Source organism: Cololabis saira, unplaced genomic scaffold (genome assembly GCF_033807715.1).
Source record: "Cololabis saira isolate AMF1-May2022 unplaced genomic scaffold, fColSai1.1 scf032, whole genome shotgun sequence".
Taxonomy (NCBI): domain Eukaryota; kingdom Metazoa; phylum Chordata; class Actinopteri; order Beloniformes; family Belonidae; genus Cololabis; species Cololabis saira.
This window is the reverse complement of record NW_026906196.1, coordinates 260,405-278,741: the sequence shown is the minus strand read 5'-3', so window position 1 is coordinate 278,741 and position 18,337 is coordinate 260,405. Positions and strand designations below refer to the sequence as shown.

General features: G+C 49.3%; 13 non-coding genes and 1 pseudogene across 13 annotated transcripts; 13 read left to right on the top strand and 1 right to left on the bottom strand.

Moving 5' to 3' along the window:
- The first annotated feature begins 4 nt into the window (after positions 1–4).
- LOC133429654 (5S ribosomal RNA) lies at positions 5–123 on the top strand. The gene has a single exon (XR_009774571.1). It is a non-coding gene; the product is annotated as a 5S ribosomal RNA (ribosomal RNA).
- Positions 124–340: 217 nt separating this feature from the next.
- LOC133429217 (5S ribosomal RNA) lies at positions 341–459 on the top strand. The gene has a single exon (XR_009774178.1). It is a non-coding gene; the product is annotated as a 5S ribosomal RNA (ribosomal RNA).
- A 199-nt stretch (positions 460–658) lies between these two features.
- On the top strand, positions 659–777 carry LOC133429241 (5S ribosomal RNA). The gene has a single exon (XR_009774199.1). It is a non-coding gene; the product is annotated as a 5S ribosomal RNA (ribosomal RNA).
- Positions 778–976: 199 nt separating this feature from the next.
- On the top strand, positions 977–1,095 carry LOC133429653 (5S ribosomal RNA). Its single transcript, XR_009774570.1, has one exon. It is a non-coding gene; the product is annotated as a 5S ribosomal RNA (ribosomal RNA).
- A 217-nt stretch (positions 1,096–1,312) lies between these two features.
- LOC133429215 (5S ribosomal RNA) lies at positions 1,313–1,431 on the top strand. The gene has a single exon (XR_009774176.1). It is a non-coding gene; the product is annotated as a 5S ribosomal RNA (ribosomal RNA).
- Positions 1,432–1,630: 199 nt separating this feature from the next.
- On the top strand, positions 1,631–1,749 carry LOC133429602 (5S ribosomal RNA). Its single transcript, XR_009774522.1, has one exon. It is a non-coding gene; the product is annotated as a 5S ribosomal RNA (ribosomal RNA).
- Positions 1,750–1,966: 217 nt separating this feature from the next.
- On the top strand, positions 1,967–2,085 carry LOC133429270 (5S ribosomal RNA; annotated as a pseudogene).
- A 199-nt stretch (positions 2,086–2,284) lies between these two features.
- LOC133429232 (5S ribosomal RNA) lies at positions 2,285–2,403 on the top strand. The gene has a single exon (XR_009774192.1). It is a non-coding gene; the product is annotated as a 5S ribosomal RNA (ribosomal RNA).
- A 217-nt stretch (positions 2,404–2,620) lies between these two features.
- LOC133429590 (5S ribosomal RNA) lies at positions 2,621–2,739 on the top strand. Its single transcript, XR_009774510.1, has one exon. It is a non-coding gene; the product is annotated as a 5S ribosomal RNA (ribosomal RNA).
- Positions 2,740–2,956: 217 nt separating this feature from the next.
- LOC133429761 (5S ribosomal RNA) lies at positions 2,957–3,075 on the top strand. Its single transcript, XR_009774675.1, has one exon. It is a non-coding gene; the product is annotated as a 5S ribosomal RNA (ribosomal RNA).
- A 199-nt stretch (positions 3,076–3,274) lies between these two features.
- On the top strand, positions 3,275–3,393 carry LOC133429578 (5S ribosomal RNA). Its single transcript, XR_009774499.1, has one exon. It is a non-coding gene; the product is annotated as a 5S ribosomal RNA (ribosomal RNA).
- Positions 3,394–3,592: 199 nt separating this feature from the next.
- Positions 3,593–3,711, top strand: LOC133428994 (5S ribosomal RNA). The gene has a single exon (XR_009773965.1). It is a non-coding gene; the product is annotated as a 5S ribosomal RNA (ribosomal RNA).
- A 199-nt stretch (positions 3,712–3,910) lies between these two features.
- LOC133429491 (5S ribosomal RNA) lies at positions 3,911–4,029 on the top strand. Its single transcript, XR_009774415.1, has one exon. It is a non-coding gene; the product is annotated as a 5S ribosomal RNA (ribosomal RNA).
- Positions 4,030–16,597: 12,568 nt separating this feature from the next.
- Positions 16,598–16,679, bottom strand: trnas-aga (transfer RNA serine (anticodon AGA)). The gene has a single exon. It is a non-coding gene; the product is annotated as a tRNA-Ser (tRNA).
- Positions 16,680–18,337: the final 1,658 nt, after the last annotated feature.

The following is an 18,337-nucleotide window of genomic DNA, read 5'->3' as shown; positions in this document are numbered from 1 at the left end:
TTCTGCTTACTGCCATACCAGCCTGGATGCGCCCGATCTCGTCTGATCTCGGAAGCTAAGCAGGGTGGGGCCTGGTTAGTACTTGGATGGGAGACCGCCTGGGAATACCAGGTGCTGTAAGCTTTTTCAACCTGCAGAGAACGCTCTCGCTTAATCTAACCACATATATTTCAACGTGGTAACAGCGAAAGCTCACGTCCTAAAGTGTTTTGCACATGGTTAAGGCACTTTAACTCCAACAAATAAGCGCTTCTAAATTATTATCACCAACAAATCAATGACTTTTATTATATGACTTATCTTCAACTCCATAAAAGAGGTATTTCAAGCTGCAGCTTCTGCTAACGGCCATACCAGCCTGGATGCGCCTGATCTCGTCTGATCTCGGAAGCTAAGCAGGGTCGGGCCTGGTTAGTACTTGGATGGGAGACAGCCTGGGAATACCAGGTGCTGTAAGCTTTTTCAACCTGCAGAGAGCGCTCTCGCTTAATCTACCCACACATATTTCAACGTGGTAACAGCGACAGCTCACGTCCTAAAGTGTTTTGCACATGGTTAAGGCACTTTAACTCCAACAAATAAAAAAAACAAATCTATGACTTATATTCTATGACTTATCTTCAACTCCATACAAGAGGTATTTCAAGCTGCAGCTTCAGCTTACGGCCATACCAGCCTGGATGCGTCCAATCTCATCTGATCTCGGAAGCTAAGCAGGGTCGGGCCTGGTTAGTACTTGGATGGGAGACCACCTGGGAATACAGGGTGCTGTAAGCTTTTTCAACCAGCAGAGAGCGCTCTCGCTTAATCTACCCACACATATTTCAACGTGGTAACAGCGACAGCTCACGTCCTAAAGTCTTTTGCACATGGTTAAGGCACTTTAACTACAAAAAAAAAAAACAACAAATCTATGACTTATATTCTATGACTTATCTTCAACTCCATACAAGAGGTATTTCAAGCTGCCGCTTCTGCTTACTGCCATACCAGCCTGGATGCGCCCGATCTCGTCTGATCTCGGAAGCTAAGCAGGGTGGGGCCTGGTTAGTACTTGGATGGGAGACCGCCTGGGAATACCAGGTGCTGTAAGCTTTTTCAACCTGCAGAGAACGCTCTCGCTTAATCTAACCACATATATTTCAACGTGGTAACAGCGAAAGCTCACGTCCTAAAGTGTTTTGCACATGGTTAAGGCACTTTAACTCCAACAAATAAGCGCTTCTAAATTATTATCACCAACAAATCAATGACTTATATTATATGACTTATCTTCAACTCCATATAAGAGGTATTTCAAGCTGCAGCTTCTGCTAACGGCCATACCAGCCTGGATGCGCCTGATCTCGTCTGATCTCGGAAGCTAAGCAGGGTCGGGCCTGGTTAGTACTTGGATGGGAGACAGCCTGGGAATACCAGGTGCTGTAAGCTTTTTCAACCTGCAGAGAGCGCTCTCGCTTAATCTACCCACACATATTTCAACGTGGTAACAGCGACAGCTCACGTCCTAAAGTGTTTTGCACATGGTTAAGGCACTTTAACTCCAACAAATAAAACCAACAAATCTATGACTTATATTCTATGACTTATCTTCAACTCCATACAAGAGGTATTTCAAGCTGCAGCTTCTGCTTACGGCCATACCAGCCTGGATGCGCCCGATCTCGTCTGATCTCGGAAGCTAAGCAGGGTCGGGCCTGGTTAGTACTTGGATGGGAGACCGCCTGGGAATACCAGGTGCTGTAAGCTTTTTCAACCTGCAGAGAACGCTCTCGCTTAATCTACCCACATATATTTCAACGTGGTAACAGCGAAAGCTCGGGTCCTAAAGTGTTTTGCACATGGTTAAGGCACTTTAACTCCAACAAATAAGCGCTTCTAAATTATTATCACCAACAAATCAATGACTTATATTATATGACTTATCTTCAACTCCATATAAGAGGTATTTCAAGCTGCAGCTTCTGCTAACGACCATACCAGCCTGGATGCGCCAGATCTAGTCTGATTTCGGAAGCTAAGCAGGGTTGGGCCTGGTTAGTACTTGGATGGGAGACCGCCTGGGAATACCAGGTGCTGTAAGCTTTTTCAACCAGCAGAGAGCACTCTCGCTTAATCTACCCACACAAATTTCAACGTGGTAACAGCGACAGCTCACGTCCTATAGTGTTTTGCACATGGTTAAGGCACTTTAACTCCAACAAATAAAACCAACAAATCAATGACTTATATTCTATGACTTATCTTCAACTCCATATAAGAGGTATTTCAAGCTGCAGCTTCTGCTTACGGCCATACCAGCCTGGATGCGCCCGATCTCGTCTGATCTCGGAAGCTAAGCAGGGTCGGTCTTGGTTAGTACTTGGATGGGAGACAGCCTGGGAATACCAGGTGCTGTAAGCTTTTTCAACCAGCAGAGAGCGCGCTCGCTTAATCTACCCACACATATTTCAACGTAGTAACAGCGACAGCTCACGTCCTAAAGTGTTTTGCACATGGTTAAGGCACTTTAACTCCAACAAAAATGCGCTTCTAAATTATTATCACCAACAAATCAATGACTTATATTATATGACTTATCTTCAACTCCATATAAGAGGTATTTTAAGCTGCAGCTTCAGCTTACGGCCATACCAGCCTGGATGCGCCCGATCTCGTCTGATCTCGGAAGCTAAGCAGGGTCGGGCCTGGTTAGTACTTGGATGGGAGACCGCCTGGGAATACCAGGTGCTGTAAGCTTTTTCAACCAGCAGAGAGCGCTCTCGCTTAATCTACCCACACATATTTCAACGTGGTAACAGCGACAGCTCACGTCCTAAAGTGTTTTGCACATGGTTAAGGCACTTTAACTCCAACAAATAAGCACTTCTAAATTATTATCACCAACAAATCAATGACTTATATTATATGACTTATCTTCAACTCCATATAAGAGGTATTTCAAGCTGCAGCTTCAGCTTACGGCCATACCAGCCTGGATGCGCCCGATCTCGTCTGATCTCGGAAGCTAAGCAGGGTCGGGCCCGGTTAGTACTTGGATGGGAGACTGCCTGGGAATATCAGGTGCTGTAAGCTTTTTGGACCAGCAGAGAGCGCTCTCGCTTAATCTACCCACACATATTTCAACGTGGTAACAGCGACAGCTCACGTCCTAAAGTGTTTTGCACATGGTTAAGGCACTTTAACTCCAACAAATAAAACCAACAAATCAATGACTTATATTCTATGACTTATCTTCAACTCCATATAAGAGGTATTTCAAGCTGCAGCTTCTGCTTACGGCCATACCAGCCTGGATGCGCCCGATCTCGTCTGATCTCGGAAGCTAAGCAGGGTCGGGCCTGGTTAGTACTTGGATGGGAGACCGCCTGGGAATACCAGGTGCTGTAAGCTTTTTCAACCAGCAGAGAGCGCTCTCGCTTAATCTACCCACACAAATTTCAACGTGGTAACAGCGACAGCTCACGTCCTAAAGTGTTTTGCACATGGTTAAGGCACTTTAACTCCAACAAATAAAACCAACAAATCAATGACTTATATTCTATGACTTATCTTCAACTCCATATAAGAGGTATTTCAAGCAGCAGATTCTGCTTACGGCCATACCAGCCTGGATGCGCCCGATCTCGTCTGATCTCGGAAGCTAAGCAGGGTCGGGCCTTGTTAGTACTTGGATGGGAGACCGCCTGGGAATACCAGGTGCTGTAAGCATTTTCAACCAGCAGATAGCGCTCTCGCTTAATCTACCCACACATATTTCAACGTGGTAACAGCGACAGCTCACGTCCTAAAGTGTTTTGCACATGGTTAAGGCACTTTAACTCCAACAAATAAAACCAACAAATCAATGACTTATATTCTATGACTTATCTTCAACTCCATATAAGAGGTATTTCAAGCTGCAGCTTCTGATTACGGCCATACCAGCCTGGATGCGCCCGATCTCGTCTGATCTCGGAAGCTAAGCAGGGTTGGGCCTGGTTAGTACTTGGATGGGAGACCGCCTGGGAATACCAGGTGCTGTAAGCTTTTTCAACCAGCAGAGAGCGCTGTTGTGACCGCCCATATGCCCATCTGAACTCTGAATTTATAAATGATTATGTATTCATGATTGGGTGAACATTTTCAGAACAGTAAAGGCCGAAAGCTATAGTCAGTTTTATGAACCCTGCTGCCAACTTCTGGTCATCTCGGCCCGGCCCGAGATAGCAAGTCTATGACCCCAAGAGGGGGGGTCAAAACAGATCAAAGCAAGCAAGGAAAGTTTCTGCCAGGGAAACTGACTCCCTGGGGATTTACGACCCCCGCTGCATGGCAGATCAAAGCAGGACAGCAAAACCCAGTAAACCAGGCCTCGGTTTGCTGCCCCCTCGGGTGCTGCCCCTTTGAACAGAAGAAAACTCTGAAAACCCTGGTCAACCCCCCCAAGCCTGAAACCGGCTTGAATGTGCCTCCTAAAATGGCAGCTGCGCCATGAACTACAATCCCAGCATGCCTTGTGGGATGGGGCGGCGCCTACAAGCGGCGCGCATCCAATCACAAACGAGGCACCGATGACGTCACCGCAGCGCGCGTTGGATCAAAACCCCTGCCGCTGCTCCCTTTCTTTCTCTTCTCAACTTCATCTCATCGGCGCTGGATCTTTGGCTCCAGGCCAAAGGATCCCATCTCCTCTCTCTCCCCCCGGGCTGGGGGGAGGCAGGAGGCCCGCACCGGACCGGGCCCTGCGGGGTCCGGCCGTTGAAGCCGCGGTCCCCCGGGAGGCTCCGATTTCTCACTAAACTCTGTTCCTCTTTAAGTTTCTGCAGATCCGAGCTTCCGACGCCCACGCGCTCCCGGCAACCAGATCGGGACACAGCTGCGATTGAGTGCTCAGACTGAACCCCCCCTCCCCCTGCACGGCCCGGCACGAGGCGGCCCCGCCGCTGTCTAATCCGTTTCAGGGGAAGGGACGGGACGCGATAGCCTGACTGCGAAACCCCAGCAGGACCGCGAACCCAGTCGACGAAACCCGCAGGCACCCGATTCCGGATCCCAGAGGAGACGTGAGCCCGCGTAGCAGTGATCAGTAGGATTTAAGAGTGTTAAGAACTGTGTGTGAGATTGTGAGACCTGGGTTATCAGTAACTTAAGAGTGTTACAGAGCTAAATCTGTGTTCAGAGCTGAGATTACATCATCATTGTTATCATTATCATGTTTGATTATTTGGTAGTCGTTGTTTTCTGCCGTAGGCACGTTTTAAATGCTGCGTTCGCCATCCGGTCCGATTGCACGTGGCCCAGAGGGCGCGTCCATCTTTAAAAGACCACAGGAGCCCCGTTTGAACTGTAGATGTTCTTTATCATCTTTATTATTATTACATTTGATTCTTTTTTTTTATTCCATGCATTTAACGTTTATGTTTCATTTTATTGATTGTTGTTTTTCTTGTTAGTTAATGGTTTTATAATAATGTCGTGTGCCATCAGATTTATTCTGGTATTTATTTACATCCCTTTTGATACCCGTATGTAAATAAATTCTGATTGATTCTTAATGAGTGGTTGTGTTATTTCATGCAAGATTTGGTCACAGGTTGATTTGTTTAAGCAGAGCCCAGTGTTCGGATATCACGCCTTCACTGTTATTCTGTAAGATTTGCTGTTCTGCAGGATAATTCAAAAATCATACGAGACTGATTTTCTGCTGTTTTAGTTATCGAATTCCATCGGAGTAAGGCCCGGTGGTGGTGCCCCGAGAATTATCATTTTGATAATATGATTTGATAAATAGTCAACTTTATTAATTATTAATAATTATTAATAATATTCATTAATAGCCTTGAATAACTAATCAGCCAAGCTACCCGAGTCGCACAACATAAATGGAGCCCCCGTGCGAGGCTCTCGATAATAACAATATTTGTGACCAAGTTTGTATGAAATAATCGAACATTGATTGTCATCAGAAGAAAAATATTTTTATTTTTCTTCCCCTCATTATCTGATTCCTACGGTTATTTTAAAACCTCCCTGTTCTAATGGCAACCTCGCTTCACCAAGGGTTGGTTGCTTTGTTAAGTTCTTTAATTTTATTAATTTGAACTTTTATTTTATATCACACGATTATTAATCTTGTGATTGATTTCCTCTGCAACCTTACTTCACTGAAGCTAATGCTACTGCTTCACTGAAGGTAATGGTTGGGTTTGCTTTAAGTTCTGTTAATTTTATTAACCTGAACTTTTTCTATCACTCAATTTTATTAATCTGTTTGAGTAATTTTCTTTTGCAACCAGGTTTCATGGAAACTAATGGTTGGCTCGCTGTAAATTCCTGATTTTATTAATCTGAACTTTTATTGGTGGATCACTATTTTATTAATCTCTGATTAATTCCCTTTTGCAACCATACTTAACTGAAGGTAATGGTTGACTTCAAGTTCTTTAATCCTATTAATTGAACTTTTGTTGATTACCCCATGTGAGTTATTAATCTTCTCAGATTAATCTCTACCGTGTTTTATTAAGTTGAATCTTTAATTTAAAGTTATTTAAAGATTCCTCCCTTTTAATTCACTTTATTAATTCCTTTCAGTTGGTTCTTGCTTCTAAGGTTATAACCAATACCCCAGTCTCTCAGGGTTTGTTATCGGTTTAATTTCTTCTAATCTGGGTGATAACGTGAGCTGACTTCGTTAATAAGTGTAATCTCTTGCCAGAATCCCAAGCGAAGCGCTGGGGCCTGGACCGTGAGCTGAGGTGTGGTTATTAATGGCAGAGAGCTCATCGCAGTGGACGGAGAACCAGCAGAGGTGACCAGGCTGATGGAGATGCACCGACAGGCAAGTCTGTTCTTAGGCTGGACCCAAAAGGTGGCGAGCCCGGTCATCTCATCCCCCTGAGCCCCCTGGTCAGACGCCACCGTGAGTAAGCCAAAAATTAATTACCCGAAAGGAGCTGCGGCCCTTCCCAGTTTTCACTGTTACTGACGCTGAAGAAGCAGCTCAGCGTTTTCTTAAAGTAAACCAGAGATTAACAGCCAAGGCGCAGACGCCGTACCTCAGAGCGAGGGGGGTCCCACGTTTGACTTTTTTAGCAAAAGAACACTGAACAGCTGCATTACCTTGTATGCAGCGGCCCCCTCACAATTTTTCTGACCCAGAAGTGGAAGTCCGCTCCACACCTGGAAAGGGGGGTAGGATACCTTGGGGCGTTAAAGAAAATTCACGCCTACACACAATTTCCAGGCTTCCACAGCCGACATAAGTTAATTTGTGTGTTTTTGTCGCCTAGCAATTAATCAAAGAGTGGTTAGATTGTTGGTTTTTGATTTTAGGTACAGTGTACATACTGAAATCTAACTAACCCCTCCTTTTATCTTTCATCTACCGCACTTTAAGAGTGATATCACTGTGTTAGGTAAATGAATGATGTTATTGCTTTGAATATGTTTTTCTTTTCATATTTTTGTGCATTGCTCGCCTAGTGGACTAACCAGGCCAGCTCACGCCCCAAACCAGAGTTTATGACCACATGGACTGTTGCACCGTTGTTAGATTCGACAACCAGACCCTGCATTCCGGTCGTCGATTCGAAGGGGGGATGTTGTGCCCGCCCATATGCCCATCTGAACTCTGAATTTATAAATGATTATGTATTCATGATTGGGTGAACATTTTCAGAACAGTAAAGGCCGAAAGCTATAGTCAGTTTTATGAACCCTGCTGCCAACTTCTGGTCATCTCGGCCCGGCCCGAGATAGCAAGTTTATGACCCCAAGAGGGGGGGTCAAAACAGATCAAAGCAAGCAAGGAAAGTTTCTGCCAGGGAAACAGACTCCCTGGGGATTTACGACCCCCGCTGCATGGCAGATCAAAGCAGGACAGCAAAACCCAGTAAACCAGGCCTCGGTTTGCTGCCCCCTCGGGTGCTGCCCCTTTGAACAGAAGAAAACTCTGAAAACCCTGGTCAACCCCCCCAAGCCTGAAACCGGCTTGAATGTGCCTCCTAAAATGGCAGCTGCGCCATGAACTACAATCCCAGCATGCCTTGTGGGACGGGGCGGCGCCTACAAGCGGCGCGCATCCAATCACAAACAAGGCACCGATGACGTCACCGCAGCGCGCGTAGGATCAAAACCCCTGCCGCTGCTCCCTTTCTTTCTCTTCTCAACTTCATCTCATCGGCGCTGGATCTTTGGCTCCAGGCCAAAGGATCCCATCTCCTCTCTCTCCCCCCGGGCTGGGGGGAGGCAGGAGGCCCGCACCGGACCGGGCCCTGCGGGGTCCGGCCGTTGAAGCCGCGGTCCCCCGGGAGGCTCCGATTTCTCACTAAACTCTGTTCCTCTTTAAGTTTCTGCAGATCCGAGCTTCCGACGCCCACGCCCTCCCGGCAACCAGATCGGGACACAGCTGCGATTGAGTGCTCAGACTGAACCCCCCCTCCCCGCTCCGAGCCCCTGTCTGCGAACCGCACAGGGGATCGGGGACGGACGGCCGGCGTCTCGCCCGGCGTGAGCTCTCCCGGGGCCCGGACGGCCGCGCGTCGGCGACCGGCGCAGAGAGGGAAGCACGGCAGGAGAGACCGGTCCCCCGCCGCGCCTAGGAATGCCTGTGAGCCTCCGTTTTGGTCCGGAACCACGGCCCGGCACGAGGCGGCCCCGCCGCTGTCTAATCCGTTTCAGGGGAAGGGACGGGACGCGATAGCCTGACTGCGAAACCCCAGCAGGACCGCGAACCCAGTCGACGAAACCCGCAGGCACCCGATTCCGGATCCCAGAGGAGGCGTGAGCCCGCGTAGCAGTGATCAGTAGGATTTAAGAGTGTTCAGAACTGTGTGTGAGATTGTGTGACCTGGGTTATCAGTAACTTAAGAGTGTTACAGAGCTAAATCTGTGTTCAGTGCTGAGATTACATCATCATTGTTATCATTATCATGTTTGATTATTTGGTAGTCGTTGTTTTCTGCCGTAGGCACGTTTTAAATGCTGCGTTCGCCATCCGGTCCGATTGCACGTGGCCCAGAGGGCGCGTCCATCTTTAAAAGACCACAGGAGCCCCGTTTGAAATGTAGATGTTCTTTATCATCTTTATTATTATTACATTTGATTGTTTTTTTTATTCCATGCATTTAACGTTTATGTTTCATTTTATTGATTGTTGTTTTTCTTGTTAGTTAATGGTTTTATAATAATGTCGTGTGCCATCAGATTTATTCTGGTATTTATTTACATCCCTTTTGATACCCGTATGTAAATAAATTCTGATTGATTCTTAATGAGTGGTTGTGTTATTTCATGCAAGATTTGGTCACAGGTTGATTTGTTTAAGCAGAGCCCAGTGTTCGGATATCACGCCTTCACTGTTATTCTGTAAGATTTGCTGTTCTGCAGGATAATTCAAAAATCATACGAGACTGATTTTCTGCTGTTTTAGTTATCGAATTCCATCGGAGTAAGGCCCGGTGGTGGTGCCCCGAGAATTATAATTTTGATAATATGATTTGATAAATAGTCAACTTTATTAATAATATTCATTAATAGCCTTGATCAGCCAAGCTACCCGAGTCGCACAACACAGTACTGGATATGATTAATAACTGCAAATTAGGCAGTCGTCTTGCACATTCAAACATTACTCGTTGTTGGCAGGATTCGAACCTGCGCGGGGAATCCCCAATGGATTTCTAGTACATCGCCTTAACCACTCGGCCACAACAACCTGTCAGCTGTGTGTGTGTGTGTGTGTGTGTGTGTGTGTGTGTGTTGGCGGGCTTGGCTCGCAGGGTGTAGTGATGCGTCTAGTGCAGCATGCTAGAGAGACGTTGCATGTAGGGATGCATGTGACCACCCTCCCTTAGTTCCTGCCGCTGACCAACCCAGTCTGGGTAAAGGGAGCCGAGTGCGTAAGCCTCCCGAGGTCAGTACATAGCCTCTCCTTCACCAAGACCCCTCCCTTGCCTCCTCGTGGCAGCACACGGTAACTGGAGTCTCGCGACTCCAGGCTAAAAGGTAGGGGATCGACCCGCTGCCTTGTGGGTAAGTCCAGGAATACAAAGGCTAGGGGAGCACACCCTGAGAGAAAAGCACTGTGACGGAGGCACACATAGGCGGGCCACGACAGACAGGGGTTCCGGCAGCTTCCTGCAGTCATGGAGAGGTGCTGGTTGTCCTGGGTTTTCCCCCTTGCCACTAGGTCCCATCTCTCTGTGGTGAAGACAGTGTGACTGGGAATTGTGCATCCCCAGTGGCACTCTAAACAAATCATTGCACAGGTCTCTACTTCTGACCTGGTGGATCCAGAACAGCAATGGATTCTGAACTCAAAGTCTGGCGGCGCCAGGATATCTGATGACGGGGGCAGGTTAGGATGAAACTGGGAGCCTCTAGTTAGATGCCTGCACGTCAGCGATACAGGGCTATAATGGTCGCTATCAGCTGGGATCTGAGTGGCAGCTGATTTCGGCAGACCCCTGTATGTCTGAGCAGCCCTATTTAGGAGCCACACTGCTCACCCCAAGTCTGGGGGAAGGCCTAGAAAAGGTGGCCTAAACATTGCCCACTCTACACTTCCCGGGTAGGATACCGCACCTACCGGGACATTCCAACACTGCGGTCGAAAAACAATAAAGAAAAAAGTTCCCCTGAAATTGGCTACATGGAATATCAGAACCCTTCTGGACAACAACCCTGACAGGCCACAGAGAAGGACTGCGCTTGTTGCCTCTGAGCTCAGACGCTATGGCATTGACATCGCTGCCTTGAGTGAGACCAGACTTCTGGACGAGGGATCCCTGATCGAAGAGGGCCAGGGATATACCTTTTTCTGGAAGGGATACCCTACAGGAGGTCCGCATCACCATGGTGTCGGTCTTGCCATAAAAAACAGCCTGCTACCCAGTCTCTCTGAAACACCTACCGGCATAAGTGAAAGACTTATGTCTGTCCGTATTCCCCTGGCAAAACAACGCTTTGCGACTCTTCTCAGCGCATATGCGCCAACTCTACCATCTGAGAATGATGCAAAGGACAGCTTCTACCAGGAACTAGATGAGGCCCTACAGCGCATCCCCAGCAGTGACAAAATCCTTCTGCTTGGTGATTTTAATGCCAGGGTAGGGAAAAACCACCTCATATGGAAAGGAGTGATTGGGAGGCATGGCATCGGGAAGGTCAACGGCAATGGCATGAGATTACTCAGTCTCTGTGCAGAGCATGACCTGACAGTCACCAACACAATCTTCCAACAAAAAAATAAATACAAGGCTTCCTGGATGCACCCACGCTCCAAGCAATGGCATCTGCTGGATTACATCATCGTGAGGCGTAAGGACATCAAGGACGTGCATATCACCCGTGCAATGCGAGGTGCTGACTGCTGGACTGATCACCGCATGATCATCTCCAAGCTGCGAGTGACAGTACGACCCCCTGTTCGTCTCCGTAAAGCTGGCAAGAAGAGGTTGGACTGTGCCCGACTTGAAGAAGCCGAGGCCCGGAACAGCCTGCGATCTTCCATTGCAGGGAAGCTGCAGGAAATCGACTCCTTCCTGACCCCTGAAGGCAGTATGGATGACAGCTGGACCCGTCTGAGCTCGAAGCTTTACGAGGCCGCAGCTGAGTCTATTGGTTACCGCAGGAGGAGGCATCAGGACTGGTTCGATGAAAACTCAGAATCAATCAAAAGCATACTGGACACCATGCACAAGGCACATAATGCAGTCTTGAACAACCCTACATCTGGCCGGCTAAAGCAGCAGTGGAGAACATCTAGGAAAGAGGTGCAGTCCGTTCTACGGAAACTGAAGAATGACTGGTGGACTGACAAGGCTCAAGAAATCGAACATTTTGCAGTGAAGAACGACATGCACAACTTTTATAATGCTGTAAAAACCATCCATGGCCCCAGGAACTCCTCTCTCTCTCCCGTGAAGTCTGCTGATGGCTCAACGCTCATAAAGGACCAGAAGCAAGTTGTGGATAGATGGGCTGAACACTTCCAGACACTCTTAAACCAACCTGCCACTCCAGATCTGACAGTGCTGGATGAGCTGCCCAGCTACCCAACCATTGAAGAACTGGACCAAACACCAACCTTCTCTGAAGTCCGGGCTGCAGTTAGGTCACTGAAGAACAACAAGACCCCTGGCCCTGATGGCATCCCTGCAGAGATCCTCAAACAGGGAGGCTATTTCTGCACCAGAGCAATCTCCCACTACATCGCTGGCGTATGGAAGCATGGAGCGGTCCCCCAACAATGGCGGGACGCAAATGTTGTGACCATATACAAAGGGAAAGGTGAGAAGTCTGTCTGCGGCAATAGTAGGGGAATATCCCTCCTGTCTGTCGCTGGCAAGGTCCTTGCCAAAGTGATGCTGTCAAGACTCATAAGGAGCATAACGGAACACCTATTGCCCGAGTCTCAATGTGGCTTCAGGAAAAACCGCAGCACTGTGGACATGATTTTTACAACTCGCCAACTACAAGAGAAGTGTAGAGAGCAACACCAAGACCTACACATGGCTTTTGTGGATCTATCGAAGGCTTTTGATACGGTCAACAGAGACCTGCTCTGGGCGATCCTTCTCAGGGTTGGTTGCCCGAAGAAGTTTGTAAACATCCTGCAAAGTTTTCACAAGGGGATGATGGCTCAGGTGACAACAGGAGGACAGGAGTCAAGGCCTTTCAAGGTATGCACTGGTGTTAGGCAAGGATGTGTACTTGCACCAGTACTATTCAACATCTTCCTCATGTGCGTCACCTGGCTGCTGCACAAGGAGGTTGAAGGAAGCAGTGGTGTGTTGGTGGACTACAGGTTGGACGGGAACCTATTTAACATCAGAAGGCTGCAGGCTGCTACCAAGGTCAAAACTGTCAACATAGTGGAGCTACAGTATGCAGACGATTGTGCCTTCGTGGCACATACATCGGAGGCTCTGCAGGCAACACTAACAGCTGCTGTAAAGGCCTATAGCAGACTAGGTCTCACTGTGAACACTGTGAAGACGGAGGTACTCTGCCAGTGGAACTCCCCTCCCCCAACTCGACCACCATCACCTGTCTTTAACATCGATGACAAGCCTCTTGCAGTAGTCCCAGACTTTAAATACCTTGGGAGCATCCTATCCGAAAACTGCAGCATGGACAATGATGTTCAAAACCGAATAAGATCTGCCTCAGCCTCCTTTGGTAGACTCCGTAAGAGGGTGTATATGAACAAAGACCTCAACATTCACACCAAAGTAGCAGTCTACCAAGCCATTTGTGTCTCCACACTCCTGTACGGCTGTGAAGCCTGGACCCTGTATCGCCGACATGTACAACAGCTGGAGAACTTCCACATCAAGTGTCTCCAACGCATCCTTGGGCTCACATGGCGTGATCGCGTACCACACACAGAAGTGCTGAGCAGAACTGGTACCAAGAGCATGGAGGCCACATTTCTCCAATACCAATTACGATGGGCTGGCCACACCATCAGAATGCCAGACGACAGACTCCCACGCCAATTGCTGTACGGTCAACTACATCATGGCCAACGATCTGCAGGAGGGCAAAAGCGGAGATACAAGTACCAGCTCAAGACAACACTCAAGAAGTGTGGAATACAGCACACACAGCTGGAAAGGTCTGCCTTGGATCGTCCTCTCTGGAGGCAACTCTGCCTTTCTGGGCTTCAACGTTTTGAAGAGGAGAGGAGTGCAGCGAGAGAAAGGAAACGCCAGAAGAGGAAGATAGTCCCTGCAGCCAAGACCAGCACAACAAACACTAACCTCACATGCCCCCACTGCAATAGAACATGTGGCTCTCGCATTGGACTTTTCAGTCACCTCAGAACCCACCAACAGAAGAAGTAGAAGTCATCATCGGACACGATGGACTACCATAAGCAAGCAAGTGTGTGTGTGTGTGTGTGTGTGTGTGTGTGTTTGTGTGAATCTTCAGAAATAGACAATTTAGAGTCTTTATTTTAAAATGGTTGGTTTTACTTTATTTTAAAATGGTTGGTTTTACTTTATTAGGTTGAGACATATTTTCATCCTCATTTTGATTAAATGCATTTTCATCAACAGTCAGTGCAGTATGTTCATAGATCATACATCCACTTTCTTGTTTCCAAAAAGCTCTGGATAGATTTCAGTTAATCTCTCACATCTCATGTATGAGAGGATCTCTTAAGTAGCAGAGGATGGTTTCGATCCATCGACCTCTGGGTTATGGGCCCAGCACGCTTCCGCTGCGCCACTCTGCTGTATAACCAGGATGTGACTCCGCCACACAGTGGGGGGGAGGGGGGTAGGGCTCTTAAAAGCGGGTCCCCTGGTTCGGACGGTGAGCCGGGTCTCTGGGTGGCTCCAGGTGAGCCGGGTTGTTGAGGTTGTTGAGTTGTTGTTGGGGTCTGGTGGTGGAAGCTCCTGAGGTGTGGTGGTGATGCTGCTGGGGTCTGGTGGTGCAGCTAGTGGGGTCTGGTGGTGGAAACTCCTGGGGTCTGGTGATGGAAGCTCCTGGGGTCAGGTGATGGAAGCTCCTTGGGTCTGGTGATGGAAATTCCTGGGGTCTGGTGGTGGAAGCTCCTGGGGTCTGGTGGTGATGCTCCTGGGGTCTGGTGGTGATGCTGCTGGGGTCTGGTGGTGGAGCTAGTGGTGTCTGGTGGTGGAAGCTCCTGAGGTGTGGTGGTGATGCTGCTGTCGTCTGGTGGTGGAGCTAGTGGTGTCTGGTGGTGGAAGCTCCTGGGGTCAAAGTCCAGAGTGCTAACCATTACACCATGGAACCCTGTTCAGCTTTTATTGTGTTTTTATTGTGGTCCTGAAACCAGAACATGAGTAAAAAACAATATGCGCTTGAGCATCTGACAGAGTGCTGTCCATGGTGCTAGGAGCGTCTGGGTGTTTATGGTACCAGGGCCCTGGTCCTCCAGGCCCAAGGGCTGGCTCTTTCACTCCAGTGGCTGGTCGGTGGGGGGCTTAAAAGCGGGTCCCCGGGTTCGGACGGTGAGCCGGGTCTTTGGGTGGCTCCAGGTGAGCCGGGTTTTTGAGGTTGTTGAGTTGTTGTTAGGGTTTGGTGGTGGAAGCTCCTGAGGTGTGGTGGTGATGCTGCTGGGGTCTGGTGGTGCAGCTAGAGGGGTCTGGTGGTGGAAGCTCCTGGGGTCTGGTGATGGAAGCTCCTGGGGTGTGGTGGTGGAAGCTCCTGGGTTCTGGTGGTGATGCTGCTGGGGTCTGGTGCTGATGCTGCTGGGGTCTGGTGGTGGAAGCTCCTGGGGTCTGGTGGTGGAAGCTCCTGAGGTCTGGTGGTGGAAGCTCCTGGGGTCTGGTGGTGGAAGCTCCTGGGGTCTGGTGGTGGAAGCTCCTGGGGTCTGGTGGTGGAAGCTCCTGGGGTCTGGTGCTGATGCTGCTGGGGTCTGGTGGTGGAGCTAGTGGGGTCTGGTGTTGGAAGCTCCTGGGGTCTGGTGGTGGAGCTAGTAGGGTCTGGTGGTGGATGGGGTCTGGTGGTGATGCTGCTGGGGTCTGGTGGTGGAGCTAGTGGGGTCTTGTGGTGGATGGGGTCTGGTGGTAATGCTGCTGGGGTCTGGTGGTGGAGCTAGTAGGGTCTGGTGGTGGATGGGGTCTGGTGGTAATGCTGCTGGGGTCTGGTGGTGGAGCTAGTCGGGTCTGGTGGTGATGCTGCTGGGGTCTGGTGGAAGCTCCTGGGGTCTGGTGGTGGAAGCTCCTGAGGTCTGGTGGTGGAAGCTCCTGGGGTCTGGTGGTGGAAGCTCCTGGGGTCTGGTGGTGGAAGCTCCTGGGGTCTGGTGGTGATGCTGCTGGGGTCTGGTGGAAGCTCCTGGGGTCTGGTGGTGGAAGCTCCTGAGGTCTGGTGGTGGAAGCTCCTGGGGTCTGGTGGTGGAAGCTCCTGGGGTCTGGTGGTGATGCTGCTGGGGTATGGTGGTGGAGCTAGTGGGGTCTGGTGTTGGAAGCTCCTGGGGTCTGGTGGTGGAGCTAGTGGGGTCTGGTGTTAATGCTGCTGGTGTTTGGTGGTGGAGCTAGTGACTTACATGTTTTGAAAAAGGCGGACATGACGAAAAGATCCTGTAAAAAATCTCTGTAATATGTTTCTTTTTTTCCTGTAAAGTTGGACATTTGAAAGATTAGGTAAATGGGGAATGACTGGCTTTTAATCAGTTGTGGAACTGCAACGAAATTCATTTCTGCATAAGACCCAATGCGAGAAAGAGATGGTCGACCTTCCTGTGCCGAGCACCAAGAAGAGGATTAGAGGGATTTTCCAAGTCCAAATAATATTATTGCAGTAATACATGTTTGCCCCCAGTTTCGAACAGGGGACCTTTCGCGTGTTAGGCAAACTTCATAACCACTACACTACAGAAACTTGCATGCTTTGAAAATGGCGGGCGTAACGAAAAAAAAATCCTATCTTCAAATCATTCATGTTAGAAATAAATGTGTGATTTCATATAAGTTGTCCTGGTGCGGTAAAATTAAAAATCATCCATCGGTATTACCATGCTGGGTAGAAAATACAAAATGTACCACAAGGGAAGCCAACTGATTACTTTTGAAAGACAGTACTGGATATGATTAATAACTGCAAATTAGGCAGTAGTCTTGCACATTCAAACATTACTCGTTGTTGGCAGGATTCGAACCTGCGCGGGGAATCCCCAATGGATTTCTAGTCCATCGCCTTAACCACTCGGCCACAACAACCTGTCAGCTGTGTGTATGTGTGTGTGTGTGTGTGTGTGTGTGTGTGTGAATCTTCAGAAATAGACAATTTAGAGTCTTTATTTTAAAATGGTTGGTTTTACTTTATTTTAAAATGGTTGGTTTTACTTTATTAGGTTGAGACATATTTTCATCCTCATTTTGATTAAATGCATTTTCATCAACAGTCAGTGCAGTATGTTCATAGATCATACATCCACTTTCTTGTTTCCAAAAAGCTCTGGATAGATTTCAGTTAATCTCTCACATCTCATGTATGAGAGGATCTCTTAAGTAGCAGAGGATGGTTTCGATCCATCGACCTCTGGGTTATGGGCCCAGCACGCTTCCGCTGCGCCACTCTGCTGTATAACCAGGATGTGACTCCGCCTCACAGTGGGGGGGAGGGGGGTAGGGGACTTAAAAGCGGGTCCCCTGGTTCGGACGGTGAGCCGGGTCTCTGGGTGGCTCCAGGTGAGCCGGGTTGTTGAGGTTGTTGAGTTGTTGTTGGGGTCTGGTGGTGGAAGCTCCTGAGGTGTGGTGGTGATGCTGCTGGGGTCTGGTGGTGCAGCTAGTGGGGTCTGGTGGTGGAAGCTCCTGGGGTCTGGTGATGGAAGCTCCTGGGGTCAGGTGATGGAAGCTCCTTGGGTCTGGTGATGGAAATTCCTGGGGTCTGGTGGTGGAAGCTCCTGGGGTCTGGTGGTGATGCTGCTGGGGTCTGGTGATGATGCTGCTGGGGTCTGGTGGTGGAGCTAGTGGTGTCTGGTGGTGGAAGCTCCTGAGGTGTGGTGGTGATGCTGCTGTCGTCTGGTGGTGGAGCTAGTGGTGTCTGGTGGTGGAAGCTCCTGGGGTCAAAGTCCAGAGTGCTAACCATTACACCATGGAACCCTGTTCAGCTTTTATTGTGTTTTTATTGTGGTCCTGAAACCAGAACATGAGTAAAAAACAATATGCGCTTGAGCATCTGACAGAGTGCTGTCCATGGTGCTAGGAGCGTCTGGGTGTTTATGGTACCAGGGCCCTGGTCCTCCAGGCCCAAGGGCTGGCTCTTTCACTCCAGTGGCCGGTCGGTGGGGGGCTTAAAAGCGGGTCCCCGGGTTCGGCCGGTGAGCCGGGTCTTTGGGTGGCTCCAGGTGAGCCGGGTTTTTGAGGTTGTTGAGTTGTTGTTAGGGTTTGGTGGTGGAAGCTCCTGAGGTGTGGTGGTGATGCTGCTGGGGTCTGGTGGTGCAGCTAGAGGGGTCTGGTGGTGGAAGCTCCTGGGGTCTGGTGATGGAAGCTCCTGGGGTGTGGTGGTGGAAGCTCCTGGGTTCTGGTGGTGATGCTGCTGGGGTCTGGTGCTGATGCTGCTGGGGTCTGGTGGTGGAAGCTCCTGGGGTCTGGTGGTGGAAGCTCCTGGGGTCTGGTGGTGGAAGCTCCTGGGGTCTGGTGCTGATGCTGCTGGGGTCCGGTGGTGGAGCTAGTGGGGTCTGGTGTTGGAAGCTCCTGGGGTCTGGTGGTGGAGCTAGTAGGGTCTGGTGGTGGATGGGGTCTGGTGGTGATGCTGCTGGGGTCTGGTGGTGGAGCTAGTGGGGTCTTGTGGTGGATGGGGTCTGGTGGTAATGCTGCTGGGGTCTGGTGGTGGAGCTAGTAGGGTCTGGTGGTGGATGGGGTCTGGTGGTAAT